At 38.6% G+C, this 20216-nt stretch overlaps 3 non-coding genes across 3 annotated transcripts; all 3 read left to right on the forward strand.

The window, feature by feature from the left end:
• Positions 1-12277: 12277 nt before the first annotated feature.
• Trnat-agu (transfer RNA threonine (anticodon AGU)) lies at positions 12278-12351 on the forward strand. Its single transcript has one exon. It is a non-coding gene; the product is annotated as a tRNA-Thr (tRNA).
• Positions 12352-12846: 495 nt separating this feature from the next.
• Trnav-cac (transfer RNA valine (anticodon CAC)) lies at positions 12847-12919 on the forward strand. Its single transcript has one exon. It is a non-coding gene; the product is annotated as a tRNA-Val (tRNA).
• A 6389-nt stretch (positions 12920-19308) lies between these two features.
• Positions 19309-19381, forward strand: Trnai-gau (transfer RNA isoleucine (anticodon GAU)). The gene has a single exon. It is a non-coding gene; the product is annotated as a tRNA-Ile (tRNA).
• The last annotated feature ends 835 nt before the right edge of the window (positions 19382-20216 follow it).

A 20216-nucleotide genomic window follows, 5' to 3' on the forward strand; every position in this document is an offset into this window, starting at 1 on the left:
ATTTACTTTTCCCTTGTCTTTTCTCGCGCGTTTAGCTATGCGGCACACTCGAACTTTTGCTTTTCTCTCGCGTGTTTTCGCGCGTTTACAGATACGCCATACTCGCGATTTCGGCGTCGTGATCTTAAACTATGCTTACTGGACTTTTTAAAGATGCTGCATTCGGCATCTTCTCAAATCTACACACTTGTATTTCACTTGTGGAAGTCTGTCCCTTTAGACAATGCCTGGATTAAAGATTCTCGCCCATTTATATCTTCTTTTTTACTCGCGTGTTTTCACGCATTTAGCGATGCGGCACAATCAAGTTTTTGGTGTAGGGATCCCAAACTATGCTTACGGGGCTCTTTAAAAATGCTACTTTTGGCCCTAGTCCAAATTTACACAAATGTATTTCACTTGAGGAAGTCTATCGACTTGGACAGCGCTTAGGTTGGAGATTCTCGCCCATATCAACTTTTTTTTCTCTCGCAAGTTCTCGGGCGTTTAGAGATGCGCCTCACTCGCGTTTTAGGTGCGGTGATCCCAACCAATGCTTACCTAACTTTTTAGAGATGCAACTTTTAGCCTTTCCCCAAATCTACACACGTGTATCTTGCTAAACGCGCGAACACACGCGAGTAAAACAACAAAGGATATAAATGGGCGAAAATCTTTAACCCAGGCAAAACGACAGACTTCCACAAGTGAAATACACGTGTGTAGATTTGAGAAAGGGCCAAATCTAGCATCTTTAAAAAGTCCATTGAACATAGTTTAAGATCCCGACCCTAAAACCGCGAGTGTGGCACATCTCTAAACGCACGAGAACTTACTAGCGAAAAGAAAGTTGATATAGGCGAGAATATCTTACCCAAGTACTGTGAAAATCAGTAGACTTCCACAAGTGAAATACACGAGTGTAGATTTGAGAAAGGGCCAAATCTAACATTTTCAAAAGGTTCAGTAAGCATAGTTTGAGATACCAAAACCGAAATCGCGAGTGTAACGCAACTCTAAACGCGCAAAAACACGTGAGAGAAATAAAATATAAATGGGCAAGAATCACCAACCCAAGCATTATCCAAAGCGACAGACTACCACAAGTGAAATGCACGTGTGTACATTTGAGAGAGAGCTAAATCTAGCATCTTTAAAAAGTCCAGTAAGCATAGTTTGAGATCTCGACACCAAAACTGCGAGTGGGGCGCATCTCTACACGCGCGAGAACTTACTAGAGAAAAGAAAGTTGATATAGGCGAGAATCTCTCACCCAAGCACTGTCCAAATCGGTAGGCTTTCACAACTGAAATAAACGTGTGTAGCTTTGGGGGAGGGCTAAAAGTAGCATCTTTAAAAAGTTAGGTGAGCATTGGTTGGGATTCTCGCACCTAAAACGCGAGTGTGGCGCATCTCTTAACGCGCGAAAACTTACGAGGGAAAAGAATGTTGGTATGGGCGAAAATCTTTAACCGAAACACTGTCCAAATCGATAGACTTTGACAAGTTAAATACACGTGTTTAGATTTGAGGAAGGGCTAAAAGTTGCATTTTTAAAAAGTTAGGTAATCCCTGGTTGGGATCCCCGCTCCTAAAACGCAAGTGAGGCGCATCTATAAACGCGCGAGAACTTACAAGACAAAAGAAACTTGATATGGGCGAAAATCTCCAACTTAAGCACCGTCCAAATCGATAGAATTCCATAAGTGAAATACGTTTGTGTAGATTTGGGGGAAGGCCGAAACTAGAATTTTTAAAGATTCCCGCAAGCATAGTTTGGGATCCCCACACCAAAAACGCGAACTTCCCGCATTGCTAAACGCGCGAAAACACGCGAGTCAAAAACAGATCTAAATAGGCGAGAATCTTTCAAGTGCACCTAACCCCACTTTTTTTTTAGCTAAAATAATAAAGCCTATTTTGTGGAGTAATTTGCTGCAAAAAATTTTCGATTTGGTTAAATCTTTGATTTTCTATGGCTCGTCAAAGTACGTCAAAACGCCGCCATTTTGGTTCACGACCGAGTTTAACGGGGCATGGGTCGAGGGCCGGATGTGACGTCAAATCCAAAACACGGTGATTCTGTAAATTCGCATATTTACTTGTTTCTTTGGGGAAAGGCAGGGAAAGTAGTTCGAAAAAATGCAAGCCAGGTGCGTTGTAGTGGGATGTAGCAACACAGCAAACGTACAGGAGGTACTGCGCTTCATGCCATACCGTTTTATGGAGAGATGGTCGTCCTGAAGAGAAGAAACGTACGAAGCGATGGGTCGATTTCGCCGGCAATTTCGTGAAAGCGAAACGTGCAAAGTGAGAGCCGTCTGAGTTCGGTGATCTGTTCTAAGCATTTCAAAGAAGATGATTTCGCTCGACGCCTGGATTTTCGGGGGGAGGAATGGATTTTGCTGATTCCATGGCTTAAGCGAGACGAATTTGGAATAACCGCTTTTCCATCGATTCATGCAGCCGTTGTTGCATCTGATCTGAGAAACAGCAGCAGTGAGTCGGCACAGCTGACAGATACAGAAGAATGGTGAGATATTTTTTTCTGAGCAAATGTTCCCTGCCTTGATATGTTAGTTTCCTTCCTTGTTCAATTCTTTGAAAAAGAAATCTGTAAGGGTAGTTTGGGCAAGATTTGAATCCTTTCAAAGTCATGCGGACAAGCACACTAGTTTGGAAGACCCACCATTCAACGAATGCGGCCATGGAGACATTCAAACAAGGAATGGCTTAGAATTAGTTTATATGTTCAGAACCCTTTTTACGTGTGGGTATTATCAAAATACAGAGAACATACTTTGGCCAGGACCAGAACAATTTCAAGCTGTCTGTGTATGTGTCTGTTTCTGCATGAGGCTTGTGGACTTGAATTGTATTTATAGGAAGTTTTAATTATTGATACCATGGTAACACATGCTTATGAGATTGCATCTCTGCTGACCAAATGCTGTTCCAAATGAGGACACGTTGTTCCATTAACATTGCTAAAGACACAAATATTTCCCTCTTTGCCCAGCGTGGGAAACATTGTTGCGACACAAAAAATGTTTCTGATAAATACTATTTTTTACAGGGACATGGTTGAGTCCGTAACAATGCATCTGCAACTTGCTGCACTGTAGAAAAGCCATCATTAAACTGATGTTGTTGTTGGTCTTCTTCTTCTTCTTCTCATTATTATTATTACTATTATTATTATTATCATTATTATTATTATTATTATTATTATTATTATCATCAATTTTGTTATTATCATCATTATTTAGCTCGTATTAGCTGAGCAGGAGGTCTGTATGGGAGAATCTTGACCGAGGACCAAACGCAGTGAGGTCTGTAAACATGACCGAGGTTGAGATTCTCCCATACAGACTGACTAAGCTTGGTTAATAAGATGTTTACTATAATTGGCAAACAAGAACAATTTAATTCTTTTAATGTAACTGGTTTGTGCTGACTGACATTTTGCTTGCGAACAGCGATGAGCTGAATTTAATTCTGCCAAAGTTTGCTCATCCTCTTTACTTTTTTTCTGATCAGGCTTTTATAAGTATTGTTAGAAGAAAGCAATGATTTTTCATTTTAGTTTACAACTTTTTCACTGCAAAGCATTACCGGTCTAGATGGGAAGATCTTGTCTGCTTTCAATATCAGTTTCAGCCAATCAGATTTGTGAATTTGGTAGTTTCCAGTCCTTGTGAGACAGAGCCATATTATTAGCTTGTCATTGTTTGCCAGGAAATAGATTAAAGAATACAGAATCAAAAATAAATGAATAAATAAATAAACAACATAATTTTATTGTTGTCCAGGTTGATTGCGACATATAAATGGTCAGTGAAGGGACACAAACACTAAATTTTCCACTTGACAATAAAAGAAAGAAAGGCAGCTGCTTCCAGTTTGTAACACAGGATTATAATAATTCACATTTCTAAGCACAAGCGAAGAAAAAGGGGTCCTTTTGATGTTTCATGGGCCTTTTTTTATGAGTGTGTTGTGCGAGTAAAACAAACTGTCTATGTCTATGAATCAATAGTTCAGTAAGCTGTTGGTCTCCAGGTGAATAAGACTGATATGTTTTCGAACAAATGCCATATTTTTGCAGTATTGTACACTTGTAGAACAGTTTGTGTTGCAGTTTGTCAAAATAAGTATAGTAAATATCAAGCCCACTCTAGTTTTGTTTGAATTCCTCATGAAGGTCAAATCATTCAGAGCTTTCATCCTTTTCAACTGAAAATTCCTTTCTAATAATATTATTGCTACATAAAGGAATCCTCTTGTTCCCCAACATCCCATACACCAGCCTTGAGAACTCTTAGTATGAAACACTTCATAACTAAAAAAGATTAATGGAAAAAAGTTTACTAGCAGTAGGCATCTTATGGTGAGGGAAGGAGAGGGGGAGGGATAGGGCAGGATACCTCAAAACAAAGCTCAATGAAGAAATCACAAAAAGTAACAGTATTGTTCGAGAATCACTAAAGCATGTTTGTAACAGTGATACAGGTCTAAACGGGTGTACACTAATCGTAATTCACACTTGACCAACCAAAGATTGCAATAACATAATCAACCCCCTAGCTACCCCCCTCTAACTCAGGAACTTTACAATGACTTGTTTATACATGTAACTGATCGTTTCACAATTATACTTGTAAATTGGAAGAATCACTGTTAAGTAAAGTGTGGTGTGCATGCATGTAAAGAGGGATTCGGAAACTTTTTTTATACAGCCATGTGCATGCCTGAATTACCTCTCTTTGCTCCCAGTTTGATGATAGGTTTGCTTCCCTCTAGTTTCGTATTTGCCCGCTGCTAATCTTAAACTCCATTTCTGAAGGAATAAAGGTTTAATTCCTAAATATTCAGTAACACACTTTAAGATAACATCAGCGCCAATATCTTCAAGAGCAAGATCACTCTTCTTTGAGTCTTGACAACCATAACATTCGTTGATGTTTTGAAGGGAAGCGACGCTACAATTTCTACACTTGCACATAAAGAACACAAACACTGTCATGGGATAATCATTTTGATCTACATTGAACGCATGAAGTTAAAATAATTTGAGAAAGTGAACGGACTTGTCTGTTATTACGAAAGTATATTAGTGCAAGATCGAAGAAGGCGCGAAGATAGTAAAGACGCGCCACGCGCTAGAGTCTTAATAGTATCACTCTTCGACTTCTACATATCATTGCCTTCGAGTCTGTCCATCAGAGCTCGCTCGAGTTCTTTGTCAGCGTCCACCTCCTGGTATTTGGCTGTCCATTCTCCATTGGCCAGAGAGTAGTCAGCATACAAATCAGCTCGGTCGTCACCGTTTGACTATTCAGTTTGCGATGTTGATAAGCGTGAGCGGTCATTCTCTTCAGCGACATAATAAATTTCAGAGTTTTCCGAGTCAAAGCTCATTTCAGAATCAGACGAACTAGAAGACATTGTTAGTTAAAACAGAAATCGGTCGACTGCGGAGTCCCAGCGAAAGAACTTGTGCTGTAAAAAGGCTTCTACACTCGGACAAAATAAAAGACCTGACTGGGACAGCCGAAGTATTCATTCTGGATTTGACGTCACAGCTTTAACTCTCCCCAGATTCCCCATGCGCGGTCGCGAACCATTCGAAACTCGGTTTCGAAGGGGCACAGAAATTCGAGGATTTAACCAAATCGAAAAATTTTTGCGGCAAATAACTCCACAAAATAAGCTTTATTATTTTAGCGAAAAAACATTTTTGGTGTTAGGTGCACTTTAAGGAAATAAGTAACTGGAGTAATGAAAATAATTGAACTTTAACAAAGGAAATTCTAGATATTCCAGAGAACCTTCAACAAGGGATAATTAAAGATCTCTTTGTTAAATTATTAGCAAAATGATGTTAACTTGTGAGAATCGTTACAAGCTTGTTGCATGCAAATTATAAAGAAAATCTAATGACTAGATTTTCTATAAATAAACAAAACCGATTTTAAAGGCCTGTTTATATTTATTCATGTTGCCATGGCAACGGAACATACGTCAGCCTAACCATCAAAAAACCAAAGTTTGTGTTGTGAACTTGCTTGCTGCCATTTTAAGCGACCGAGGGATCAAGGGTTTTAGAGAAAAAGGCGAATGAACACAGGTATCAAAAACTGTGTTCAGCCACCTCAATGTTTTTCGAGCTAAAATCACTAAAATATTTGAATCAGATTGGAGGGGAATGGAAAAAAGTTAGTTGCCCTGGGAACAATGGTTCAATGGTTTCCGCTGCAAATTGACCAAGATAGCTTTATTTCTATATTCGATATAATATTAAGCTGTCTTTCATTTGCATATTTTACACATTTTTCAAACTTAAATATCTCCGGAACTAATGCAGATATTTGCAAGCGGCAAACGGCGTTTTTAATATTTCGTGGAATTCCATGTGATTCACCCAAAAATTCAAGGAGTAAAATTTGATCATAGTACCACGTTAACGTGGTTTAGAAATACTTCGTTTTAGGACCACTAGTGGTTCACCGAGGTTTCCGTAGTGTAGTGGCTATCACGTCCGCCTCACACGCGGAAGGTCGCCCGGCCGGAAACATTCTCTTTCGTTTCTTTATTTAACTTCTGTAGTTGATTTTTTATGATTGCATGTCTCGATTTCTTTATGAACTGTTTTATGGCACCTTGCATTTTGAGAGTAATGATACTCAAGTAATAGTAAGCTTGACAAGTAAATTAATCATAATTGAAGGAGGTCAAAATATAATAGCAGACTTCGCTGCATCAGTTAAATTATTTAGCAGTTATTTTTCTGTTGTAATATTATGACAATAGCTTGTACCAAATATTCTCAAAAATGTCCAAATATTCTTCCAAAACTAGTAATTTGTTTTATCCAAGACTCTGATTTCATGTAACAACCGGGGGATTAGCTCGAATGGTAGAGCGCCCGCTTTGCATGCGGGAGGTACCGGGATAGGTAAGGTAGGTAAGGTAAGGTAAAACTTTATTTATGCAGGGTGGCCCATTCAGCACAGTGGCTGGTATCCAGAGGGGCCCTGCTAAATACAATTTCGATACCCGGATTCTCCATATAGTATTCTTTACTTCAAAAGACAAAGTTGAGATTAACACTGATTTTTTAATATTATATGGCAAGTTATTTTCTTCAAAATTTTACAAATAGCAGTAAGTCTTTTTTATTGTTCTAAATTAGTTAATCTGGTGTATTTAAATCTCCTTTTTCATTTTCGGTTACACCTGACGAAAACTGGTAACCTGTTTTTCAAAATAGCCTCGTAATAGCTAAAGCATCTATACAATGGGAGATTGGCTCAAATGGTAGAGCGCCCGCTTCGCATGCAGGAAGTACCGGGATCGATACCCGGATTCTCCAAATTCAAGATTTTTGCTACCCATGTTAACATTTTTTTTTTTGTCTTTTTGCCTTTTCTGTTTACAGTTCTTTTTTCCTCATTTATCTGCTCATAAAAAGCAGATAGTGTGCCATAACGTCCTGCACAAAATTACTGTATTACGCATCATCAGTATTGACTGTTATTCGGATTCTCAATTTCGTCATTGGATAGTTCATTGTTTTAGCTTAAAACGTGCATTGAAATTTTCAGTAGGAAACCGTGAATGCACCATATTCTCAATGTTAAGCAGATTTTCATTAAAAGTAAATTTATTGAATGCGATTATTATTTTGTTAACTATTTAAGAGGAGCTGGCTCACTAGTGGCAGAACCTAAGTACGGCTTCTTCGACATATGTTGTCATGGCGTCTACAACAACGGGCCAAAATCCACAGTGAGAAAAAATGGCGGCTGTACATTTTACCACAATGCATTGCGTATATCGATTATCAAAGTAGGCATAAAATCATATCTTTGCAATATTTGTCGCTGTATTACATTAATTGTGTACGCTAGGTTTAAAGCTTTAGGAAGAGTTCTGCGCGTTTTTCATGAGCGTTTCTTAGGGATTTTGACGCTAAGAATTATAGGTAAATGCAACCGTCGCCATCTTGTTCCCCACAGTGGATTTTTTTTGGATAATTTTTAGATGGGTTTTCTTATCGCGACATGGACATGAACCCACAAGATTATAGTTTAATACGTAATGATTATTTATTTAGTCATTCCAGATTCTTAGCAAATCTATCGATGCCTTCAGTTAATGTTTAATCCTTTAATTCCTGCTATGGAAACAGTGTGGCAAGAGAGTCACACGTGCAGTAAAGCCTGGTTTTCGTTAGCGACGCAAGTACAAGCGCAAGCACAAGTGGAAACACAATAATTCTTATTTCACCGTCAAAACGGTCTTGACGCAGGCATATGCACAAGGGCAAGCACAATCCAAGGATATTAACTACACGTGGTTATGTTTGCCCAATGAAAACACTCGATCCAGATCACCTCACGTCTAAACAGTTTTTCAAAATGGCGGAAAGTTCAAATGATTTTCCTTGTGGTTGAGTTTGCATTGAATTTCGTTTTTACTTGGGTCATCCCTGATGCTTGCGTTCGTACTTGCGCTTGTGCTTGTGTTGCTAGTGAAAACCGGGCTTAACCATGCGCAGCTTTTTGATTCAATAATAGGACAACCAACGACATCTCTATTATCATTTTTATACTGCTTTCTCTAAAAGCAGTTTAAAAACTCTCTTTTCTGTTTTGATAAGGACTGCACGCAAAACAAAGCAAACCAAATTTGTGTTTCTCTTTTTGCTTTCTTTGCGCGGGAAATGTTTCCTTCCTGATTTAAAAAAGACATTTTCATGGCAGCAGATATTTATTAAAAAAACGTTCAGAGAACGCTTTGTATATGGTAATGAAACAAATTAAAGGGAGAGTTTCACAGTTCAACGCAAGCCCTAGCTTTCGCGTGCGAATAAAGTATCTTTTTCGCCTACTTTCTTCGCTTTCCTTCTTTCGCTCGTTCGCTCAGTTCTGATGTGATGTGATGTGAATAAACCGTTATTATCGCGATCGTTATCATTATTGGTTTTTTTGACAGTTGAAGCAAATTTGGCTGTAATTTTTCCATATTTGAATAATCCAATTAGTATTATAATTTCTGCATTCAATATTACGTCTTTAGCCTTCAAATGTTTGTCTTATTTACGTAATTACATCACCTTTATTACCGCCGCGCGCATTAATCGCCTGCTCCCGTGACTAGAAGTTGAAAGACTTGAACATAAGCATACTTTTTGTGATATATTAAAACGTTGCTTTATAAACAGCATACCTTGCCCCTAGACAATCGTTTAGTTCTTACTTAAGGATATCTGAGACATTTGACGGCTAATATTGGCTTGCTCATTTGACGGTTGACGGTAAAAGCATTGCGGTTTTGACGGTTGACGGTTAATGTTTTGGCCAGTTGACGGTTAACCCCATTGAGACCCTCTGCCTAACGATAAAACAAGGATAGCATCGTTTTTGAAAAACTTCAATTTTGAGGGTGCACAAAAGGGTTCTCAATTCCCGCTTTCCCACCCATTTTTTCCTGTTAATCCCGCCATCCCGCCTTTTTTTGCCTGGAAATCCCAATCCCGCCCACTTTTTAAAGGCGTTTCTGTGTTAATTATTAATTTGTTAAATTAACTTTCTAAAAATCAAAATCGTATAAAAGATTACAAAAGAATTCAATGGGTAGCAGATAAATAAGCCAAATGATTATAACGTTTCTTTCAGTAAACGATTTACTGTTTTGTTTTCTTTTGTCCAAGTATCAGTTAAAGAAAAAGATTGTTCATTACCATATTTAAGAGATGGCCCGTAAATACACTTGACAATTTCTTTCAAAGCTTTCAGCGTCTTCACTTTCCTTGAGATCTGGGCTCAGAACTTTTCTTTCAGAAAGACGGCATTCCTGCTCGCGCATCCTTTTCGTAACATATGGCGACGCAATTCGTAATTCGCATACTTCGTACGGTAAATCACTATCACCGCCATCCGGTGTGGTCATGCTGTCCAAAAGAAACCAAGCGCTCTGGAAAAGGTCGAATGACTAGAAAACCTAGAAAGGACCGAGGGACCAAGATTACAGACGCAACCGTCGAAATTGTCGGAAATGGACAGATGTCATTGATGTCAGAAGTCAACACAAATGATCGCAATCAGTAGAAATAGGAATCAAAGATCTCATACAGTCTCATGGTACTAACGTAGTCAAGCGATAATGGATACGTTTGACAGAACCTGACAGGGCACAGAGCTGTTGCTATTCATTACTTGAAACCTGACACAGCTATACGCACGTCTCTGCCAGCTTGTGGTTTTTGCGCTTGTCAATAACAATTTATGAGGTCATGTAAGAATTGAAATCCCGTATCCCGCTCTGTTCCCCTTACGAATCCCGCATCCCAACCCTATAAAAACACGAAATCCCGCTTCCGCTCGTAATTGTAATTCCCGCTTCCCGCCCCTGTTTTCAGCTCAAATCCCAAATATCACAGCGAAAAAATAGCCAAATCCCGCATCCCGCCAAACCTATTGGGGACCCTCAATTTTGAGCATCGTGAGAAGTAGGCAAATGTTCAACTGTTTGCTGTACTTCGTAGGCTTATTTTTTTCTGTCTTCCTGTTAAAAAACTAGAAAACTACCAGTTCCCGATTAGCACACCACAGAGTATGGCAGCTTTCATTCGTAACCGGTTTCCGTAATGTAGTGGTTATCACTTCCGCTTAACACCCGGAAGGTCGCCGGTTCGAGCCCGGCCGGAAAGACATGAATTTTTTTTCCTATGAGACTATATCTTGCTACCCAACTCTAGCCAGCTCTTACAAAATTTTGGGTCAGCGAAAACAAAACAAAAGGGAAAAAACGAAAGGTGTTGACGTAACTGAGCTCTATTAATCTTTTTTCTTTCAGCAACTTCATATTACGATCGATAGCTTAAATAACGCTATCGAGCTATGATCTTAAAACAGCTTATGTTATTAATTGTTAGTGGGTTGGTAACCAGAAATGCACGAGTTTTAGTCGGAGAAACCAAAAATCTATTCGCAATTAGTTGACGGTTTACTAAAACTTTTGTGTCAAATGTCAATTTCAACTTTCATATTCTCCAACGACAAAACCATCGTTTTATGCATTTCTATTCTTTTTGTTGTGTTCCAGGGTATTTTAAATGGAGTAGTTAATCAATTTCTTTTATACGTTTTTGCTGATAAGGTTTGGCGAAAAAGAAAGATGATGACATCGACCCATTCCATTCCAAACAAACCATAACTTTAACCTCTATTATTGTAAAGCATGATGGGAACATCTTTGACGGTGTAGAGTATTTTGGCAATTTAAATTGGTCAGCGGATTCACGAAAAGTCTAACAGGAAGCTAAGGAGCGATTTTATTTTCAATTATCTCCACATTGTCCAAAAATAAACAGAAAATCAAGGTAGGAAGTTAAAGAAAACAAAAAAAAAATGATATTTGCTAGCAATAAAGATAGAAAGTTAAAAAAAAAATGTAGGAAGCCGGCAGTTAAAAAAAATTCAAGATTTCTCTCCACGGGACATCGAATCCTGCCCTCTTGCGGCTGCAAGGTGCGTGAAACTATAGTCGCTAAATGCGAACTTGCTCTTTAACGAACCTCACCAGTTGACTAAATTCACTTAATAGGCCCACTTAAACAATATTTGGCAGAGAAAAGTTCACTTCAAACTTGGAATTAATACTATGTTTTTCCATGTTGAGATTTTTGTAAATGTTGTTGCACAATGCGTAAACTCATCTGAGAACAGTTGCAGGGCCCCAATGAAGAACACCTTTGATGAAGTATGCGCCCTGCTAAACATTCATTATTATGATTATTGTTCTGTGTAGTCTTGTAGTTACCAGTCCAACTCCGCAGATTAATTTTCCGCGTCCCTTCAATAAAGCAAGATCAGGAGCTCATGACCCGGAGCGTCCATCTCCAATACCAACCCTCGGATTCAACCCTTTTCGTATCTTTTTATTTTTTAGAATTTGACCTCTGGGACTTTTCGCACCCCGCCTTTCAAACGCCCAATCAAAGCCCAGGTGGTCCCCGAGGGACCCCTAAGAGGTACCAATTCTAAAGTCGACACATTATCTCCTGTCATAGTTTTCGGCTCAACTACAGAAAAGCTCCCGCTATGGACCTTTTGAGGCTGAACACCCTAAGAAGTATTGAGCTATCTTAGTACTGCTGGAAATTACCAAGCGTGAAAGTGGACATGTGACCAACTTAGTACTACATGTATTAACAATGTTTCTTTTAACTATTTTTTTTCTGTTTATTTTTAAAAAATAAAACAATAATACACGATGTTATCTAATGTAGGGCGCCGTAGCTCAGTTGGTTAGAGCGCCTGTCTAGTAAACAGGAGGTCATCGGTTCAAATCCCATCGGTGCCTTACAGATGTTGCACTTTTTAATTTGTTATTACTTTTGAAAATTGCTCAACGAAGCTTCACATGTTGTACCCCTGGGAATTTTTTTGGTTGTGTTATCCAATGGGTTAAATTTTAAGATTACGCAAGACTGAAAAATTTCAAGAATTATATCAAACGTAATTTGCGAATTAATGACCATGCATTATAATATAGATAGGACCCTGCGCACGCTCTGATTAGTCAAAAACCCATGCTTTTTACTCTGGTGATCAGAGTATAAAGAATAGAAAAAGCATGTTTTATTGTTTTTCGCCTGTAAAATCTATATCATATAGCAAATGAAAAAGCCTAAGCCGTGTATTACACTGTGATAAAACACTCTGGACATTTGAGACCACTCGAGAAATCTACATTTCTACATTTCCCTCGTGTTCTCAAAATTAATGCCCATCGTGTTTTATCGCGGTGTAATACACGACTTACGCTTCTTTGTTTGTTGATTACATGTTCATTGTAGTTTCTGTAGTGTAGTGGTTATCACGTCCGCCTCACACGCGGAAGGTCGCCGGTTCGAGCGCGGCCGAAAACATTCCTTTTCATTTCTTTAATTGACTTCTGCATTTTTCTTTTTTTTTTTTTTTTTTTGTAATTGTTCGTCTCGATTTCCTTATGGACTGTTTTACGGCAATGAAAATATACTCAAGTAATACTAATCTTGTCAAGTAAATTAACCACAATTGAGGGATGTCAAAATAAAATAGAAGATTTTTCTGCGCCATTTCAATTATTTAGTAGTTATTTTTCTGTTGTAATCTCATGACAATAGTAATATTATGACAAAAATTCTTCCAAAACTAGTAATTTCTTTTATCTAAGACTCTGATTTTCATGTAACAATCGGGGGATTTAGCCCAAATGGTAGAGCGCCCGCTTTGCATGCAGGAGGTACCGGTATCGATACCCGGATTCTCCAAAAGATGTTATTTCACTCTAACAGACAGAATTCAGATCAAGAGTGATTTTTTACTATTATTTGGCAAGTTATTTTCTTCCAAATTTTACAAATAGCAGTAACTCTTTTTAATTGTTGCGTTCGACGACGTGGAACGCAAACCTAATTTTGACCTGTGGCTTTTCAGAGTTGGTGTTGCTGTGCACGGTTATAGGCCGAAAAAAACACATTCCTGTCAGGACACCAAAATGGCCACCCCGCTTGACTTTTGCAGGGCCATGTCACAGTCAGTAAACTGGTACCGTTTTAAAATGCTAATACATGTGATAAGACATGTGGCGAACATGTGAGTATGTGAGCAGGTTATGTGAGCTCGTCTTTCCGATGGATCTTTCTTTGACTTCTTTCCATTCAGTCGCCGTACGCTTCGCTATTATGTGCTCTCTGCGTTAGATTTTGGCAAATTTACACCCTTCGACGGTAGCATTTATCGAAATCTGAGGGAATTGTCCTTGTTTATTAACACCACTTGGCTTTGGATGATGACCGTGGGAACAGCTACATTTTGATTGCATTTGTTGATTAGTTCCAGTCGCGACAGATTGCTCAGTCTATATCCGGTCGAAACTTTATTGTTTGGAATCGGTGGAAAAGTACTCTGAAGGCAAGACCCATAAGACTACTTTATTCATCAGGGGAAATACTCAAATTAATCGCACGGAGTTTGTTTACGATAAACGACCACGCGAAACGAACACGCGATTGCAAATGCTAGCTCAGAATAATGTACGTAATTTAAATATTCTATGAAACTTGAGAATCTACAGAAACTGGCAGCGTCACGCAACGTATCAACAAATCGTGACCTCTTCACTAGCATGGACTTTGACACTATGCATATCTGACTGTAAAACCTCGATTGCTGCTGAAAAAGTTGAAAGGCAGCTAATGAAATCATTTATTTACGGTATATATATATTAAAGTGAGAGCGTCGAATACACTCTCATAATCTCTGATTACTACTAGTTTTAAATTAGTTAACGTGGTGTATTTATTGGTCTTTTCTTTTCCGTTTGCAGTTCTTTTTTCCTCATTTATCTGCTCTTAAAACGCAGGTAGTGTGCCATGACTTCCTACACAAAATCACTGTATTACTCATCGTCAGTATTCACTGTTATTCGCATTCTCCAATTTTTTATTATCGATTTGTCGTTGGATATTTGTTTATTATTGTTATATTTTAAAACGTGCATTAAAATTTTCTGTAGGAAACCGTGAACGCACCATCTCTCAATGTTAAGCAGATTTTCATTGAAAATATATCTATTGAATGCGATCATTATTTTCTTAAATCTTCGGCAGTGTCGTGGCGTCAGCAACAGCGCGCCAAAATCCACAGTGGGAAAAAATGGCGGCTGTACATTTTAGGACAATGGATGGCGTACCTGGATTATCAAAGTATTACAACACTTGTCGCTGAATTGCATTAATTGTGTACGCTAGGTTTAAAGTTTTAGGAAGTTTTCTGTGCGTTTTTCATGAGCGTTTCTTAGGGATTCAGTTGACGCTAAAAACTATTGTTAAATCCACCAGTCGCCATCTTGTTGCCCACAGTGGATTTTTTTGGGATAATTTTGGATGGGTTTTCTTATCGCGACATCGACATGAACCCACAAGCTTATAGCTTAAATTTCATCGTGTTTAGTAAGTAATGATCATTCATTCATTCATTCATTCCAGATTCTTAGCAAAGCTGTGGTTGCCTTCAGTTAATTTTTAATCTTCTAATTTCTGCTCTGCAAACAGGGTGTGAAGAGAGTCACACGTGCTGTCATCATACGCAGCTTTTTGCTTCACTAATAGGACAACCAAGTACAACTCTATCAGCATGTTTATACTACTTTTTTTAAAAGCAGTTTAAAAAACTCCCTCTTCTGTTTTGATAAGAACTGCACGCAAACAATAGCAAGCCAAATTTGTGTTTTTCTTTTTACTTTCTTTGCGCGGGAAATGTTTCGTTGTTCATTTAAAAAAAGACATTTCCAGGGCAGCAGATATTTATTAAAACATGTTCAAAGAAGGCTTTGTATATGGTAAACAAATCAAAGGGAGAGTTTCACAGTTCAACGCAAGCCCTAGCTTTTGCGTAAGAATGAAGTATCTTTTTCGCTTACTTTCTTCGCTTTTCTTCTTTCGCCCGTTCGTTCAGTTCTTTACATGCAATACGCCAGTCATGAAAAAGAGCCAAAGAAATCGATGCTGTTACGACTTGTAAAATATTTTGACAAAATATTAAACATGGGGCCTATCCGGGAGTCGAACCGGGGACCTCTCGCACCCGAAGCGAGAATCATACCACTAGACCATTAGGCCAAAAAAATGAATACATACTACAAACTACGGTAAATCTGATTTAAAACAGGTTAATTTACCAGTACGTTACTACCTTCACGTTGAGTAACATCAAAAAAATTAAAGTGTGAGATTTTCCGGATCAACTTATGGATTGTGTCGCCATATTTTGTTGCTTCTTCTTTCTTTCTTTTTTAATCAAAGCAACGTGCAAATAAAAACAAAAAAGGAAAAGACAGGTACTGCATGGGCCGGAATTATTGGGATTTTTACGTTACCGTGCGAAAAATGTTTCATATATTATATAACATATAAGTTTCTGAATTTGTAATTTCTAACCGATCAAATTCAACAGTACCACTATTTAACCGTAGAATTTTCTGTTCTAAGCGCAAAATAGGTCGCTGAGTTTACTTCTGTTTAAAAACAGAAATCAGAAACAAATCAGTAGATAGTGTTATCTCAGCTGGCTTACTTAAGCAAGAAGATGGTCCGTATGTGTGAGGGTCGAACTCACGACCTTGGCGTTATCAGCACCACGCTCTTTATTCTCGTTGCTGTCTTATTTATATGAGTGAGCTGTAATACGAAGGCTTGGGTACAGTGAGATTGAGAACCCACTTAGCCATTTGGCATCAAGAGCTTCTGGGGAATTAGTTCAAATGGTAGAGCGTCCGCTTAGCATGCGAAAGGTGCTGGGATCAATACCCGGATTCTCCAGATTGTGTTTTTCTTCAAAATCATTATTTTCCCAGATTCAACAACTCTTTCTTATGGGGTATGTTTCCAATTAAAAAGTATTACCTTTGGGAGAACCTCAGTCGGACCTGTGTGGTCTTTGGCTTTTGCTTACATAGCAAAAAATTAAAATCGTGATTCTAGCGGAACATAACCTCAGTGAATTAAAGCGTCTGCGTGAATAAAATAATAAAACAGCTTTACTTTCTGTCCATCATCATTAAATAGGAACCAAACCGAAAAGACCTAAAACTCGGTATAAATTTGTTAAGAACAGCATATAGTAGTAGGCTGAACCTTACGCTATTTTCAAATCGATGGCGATCTATAACATCAGTCGGTAATTACATTTACACAAAACTGATTCTCGCACGTGGATTAAATGCTCTGTTTGTTTTAATCTTTCCCGCTATGAAGTAAATACTAAGTGATTACGATCGGCGAATTTTCAATTAATTTCCTCTCCCACGAGAAAGCAAAATTAATATAAAAACTGCCATCGCTGTACCAACTACCGAGCTGGATTAAAAAGTTTCACAAGATTTCATTGTTAATCAATTTCATTCTCTGAAGAACGATTCAATTTTTTTTAATTGCGTTTGCTGTCATTTATACACAACAAAACCATTGATTACCCCTTTGCATTAAAGGTCAATTGCTTTGATAACATCTTTCAGGAAGGCTTACTTTAACTGGTTACAAGCCATTTGCTTTGGCACAAACTTCAACGTTCAACAGATCTTCAATCGCTACCAAGTAACGAATCTGAAAAAGAGAATGTCTTTAAACATTTCAGGGAATTCTACAACGAACGAGACAATACTGGAGTTGGTTAAGAAAGCCTCAAATGGAAAACTTTATCTTACGATCGACAAGTTATTGATTTGTTTGTCAGCGTCAGTAGTTATCGGAGTTGGAATCGCTGGAAATATTTCAGTCCTGTTAATAATCAAGAGAACCCAGTCGCTTCAAACCGCTCAGAATTATTTATTGGCAAATCTAGTGGCTGCCGATGTTACAAGTCTCCTGTTTTGTGGTTTTTGCCTCATCCCAATGATTAGGGTCCTTCCAGATGAAGCTGTTGGAACTGTTCTCTGTATGTTCTCTGTCGGCTTCAACGTTCCTCTGAATGCTACGATTGTCTCGGTATTCACGCTTACAATCCTAGCAATAAAACGTTATAACGCAGTAGTAAGATCTCTACGGATGTTGCAGCTTACGAGAGAAACGGTTCGATACGCGATTATTGGCACATGGATGGCGTCCGTTGCCTTAAACACACCGTTGTTTGTGTACACAAACTACAAGTTCAAGACAGCAGCTTGCCGACAGATGTACAGGCAGAACGCAGAGTTAACTCACATTATCTTCTACATAATTTTTGTTTTCACTCTTCCTTTTCTCGTTATTAGCTTTCGCTACAGCAAACTTGTGAAATCGCTCAATCACATAAGTGCGGTTACACCTGATAGCAATATCCCAGAAAAAAAAACTCATGCGACAACGAAAACAACTCTTGAAGATGTCGCTGACAGTTACTTTTGTTTCCGGAGCGTGTGTTTCACCTGCCAGTGTTGTTACTGCCCTTCGCTATTTTCGGATGGTAAGCCAAACCGTGCGGGCTTTTGGGCTATTGCTGCTTTTTATAAGTTCTGTGGTAAATCCATTCATTTATGCATTTCACAGCTCAAATTATCGACGCGCTTTTAAAACATTACTCAAATGTAAATAGACGCCCTGGATTACATTTGTCGCGTAAGTTCAGCGACATTTCTTTGGTCGACTTGTCTCGTTTGATGAGTTTACATTTCTTTCTTCTTTCATTGCTGTAAGAGTAGTTCGCTCCACGATGGGAGGCTGGGTGTGAGGGCGGATAACTACGATGGACTAGCATCCCATCCATGGACAGAAAAATACTCTCAGTTGTTTAATTCAACGGAGACTGGGATAAGCTCTGCCGTGTGGGGGCTAGCAAGGCGCAGGTGCGACCATTTAACGTTTCCTTACCATCCAGTGTCAAAGGAGGCCAGCAATTTCACTTCTAAAAGATGAAATTCAACCTTTAACTTCCAGATTTCAATAAAGCGAGTCGTAAAGGCAAGAGTAATTTTTCAAAGAGTCTTTGTGTTATCTGCGTTATAAGGCTGTTATGAGAAAGGTTGCGTTACAAAAGCGTAACTGAAAGCGTACCCCGCGCCAATACCGAAAGGTGTTTCGGGTATTGTTGCTTTACCGCTGGTCGATTGAAGTCCACGTTGTTTCAGAGGGACAGCGGAAAATTCATTAATAGGAGTATTCGCGTCTTCTCTGATAGCTAGAGAAAATTATCCAAATAAAAAGTTTACAAACCGTTACTTGTTCAACAATGGTCGGAAAAACATCTGTCTTCAAAAAGAATAAAAGCTGCATATTAGCTAATAATATAAAGACTGGGTATCGATCCCGGTACCTCCCGCATGCTAAGCGGGCGCTTTACCATTTGAGCTAATTCCCCAAAGCGTAAGCATATACAAGTTGCTATAACTATTGAAAAACCAATGTTTGAGGCACGACCTGGTAATTAGTTTTAAGCTTTTTTCTAAAAAATTTACTTAGAATTTCATTTTAGAAAAACAGATCATTTAATAAAATATGTTGCTTTTTATTCTAGTTCCTTGTTATTTAGAACATAAGCTACTGATACTGATGAGACATTACTGGAAGGTACATGAGAAACAAATGCCAATAAATAATTTCGGGATAACTATCTTTCAACCAAAATGTCCTCATCATGCATTTGAGAAAGCTCGTTAACAATATATACATACATCTTAAAGAATAAAACCAAATCACTTTGACCAAAGCCAATGCTGTTCCTCATAAGGCCAAACTTCTGATAACGTTCTTGTACAAAGGCAGTAATACTTAAAAAAACGGCACCGAGGTTAATTTGTCTGGTCCGTTAGCTCAGTCGGCAGAGCGTGGTGCTGATAACGCCAAGGTCGTGAGTTCGACCCTCACACGGACCAACTTTTCCTTTTAAGTAAACCAGCTGGAAAATGCACTTTTAAGATTTCTAACTGACTGTACTCTGATTTCTCTTTTCCTTTATTTTTTTTCATTAGTTAATTTCCCCTGATCAGTTAAAAACAAGAGGACTAGATCAAAATTACTTTAGTTTGATATTTTTCAAGAAGTCGTTGGAAATGTTTCCCGGCCAACAGAAACACCTAGTTAAGTCATATTTTAATCTAGAAGGGCTTCGTAGTAGTCACTTGGAATTGTCTGCGCAAAAACAAAAGTGATTCTTTAAAGAAGAAAGGTATTCCGTTGTTTCATATGGCCGTTGTGACGTCACAAAAACCATCGTAAAATTGTGTTTCGTTATGATGTTGTTTTCATTGACGAAAGAGTATTAAAAAAGGCCTGTCCAGGAGCGGAACCCGGGACCTCTGGCACCAAAGCGAGAATCATACCACTAGACCAACAGGCCACACGTGGTTGGACATCATTTGACAAAGGTCTTAATCTACCTGTTAAGAAGATAGGTCCGAAGTGGCGTGATGCGCGAATAGCGCGCGCGTGCACGGAAGCATTTTGAATTTAAGTTACGCGTACGTTAGTTGCGCGCACGAATTTAAGTTGCGTGGACGTTTTTCGGCAGAGTTTTAGACAGTTTCCAGTGAGCAGTTGTTATGCCTTTTAGAGAGTTTTGTGCCGTTTAGAGTTTACCGTTTTAACGATTTTGAAGTGTTTTGGTCGAGCACCGTTTCCGTTTACCGCTCACGAACATTTTCTGGCGACTACGAGGGGAGAAAGGTATGAACTGGTGTTTGCTTTGAGGTGTCGTTTCGTGTTTTGAGT

Source organism: Orbicella faveolata, unplaced genomic scaffold, assembly GCF_042242905.1.
Source record: "Orbicella faveolata isolate gen_17 unplaced genomic scaffold, um_ofav_v1 contig_35, whole genome shotgun sequence".
Classification (NCBI taxonomy): Eukaryota; Metazoa; Cnidaria; class Anthozoa; order Scleractinia; family Merulinidae; genus Orbicella; species Orbicella faveolata.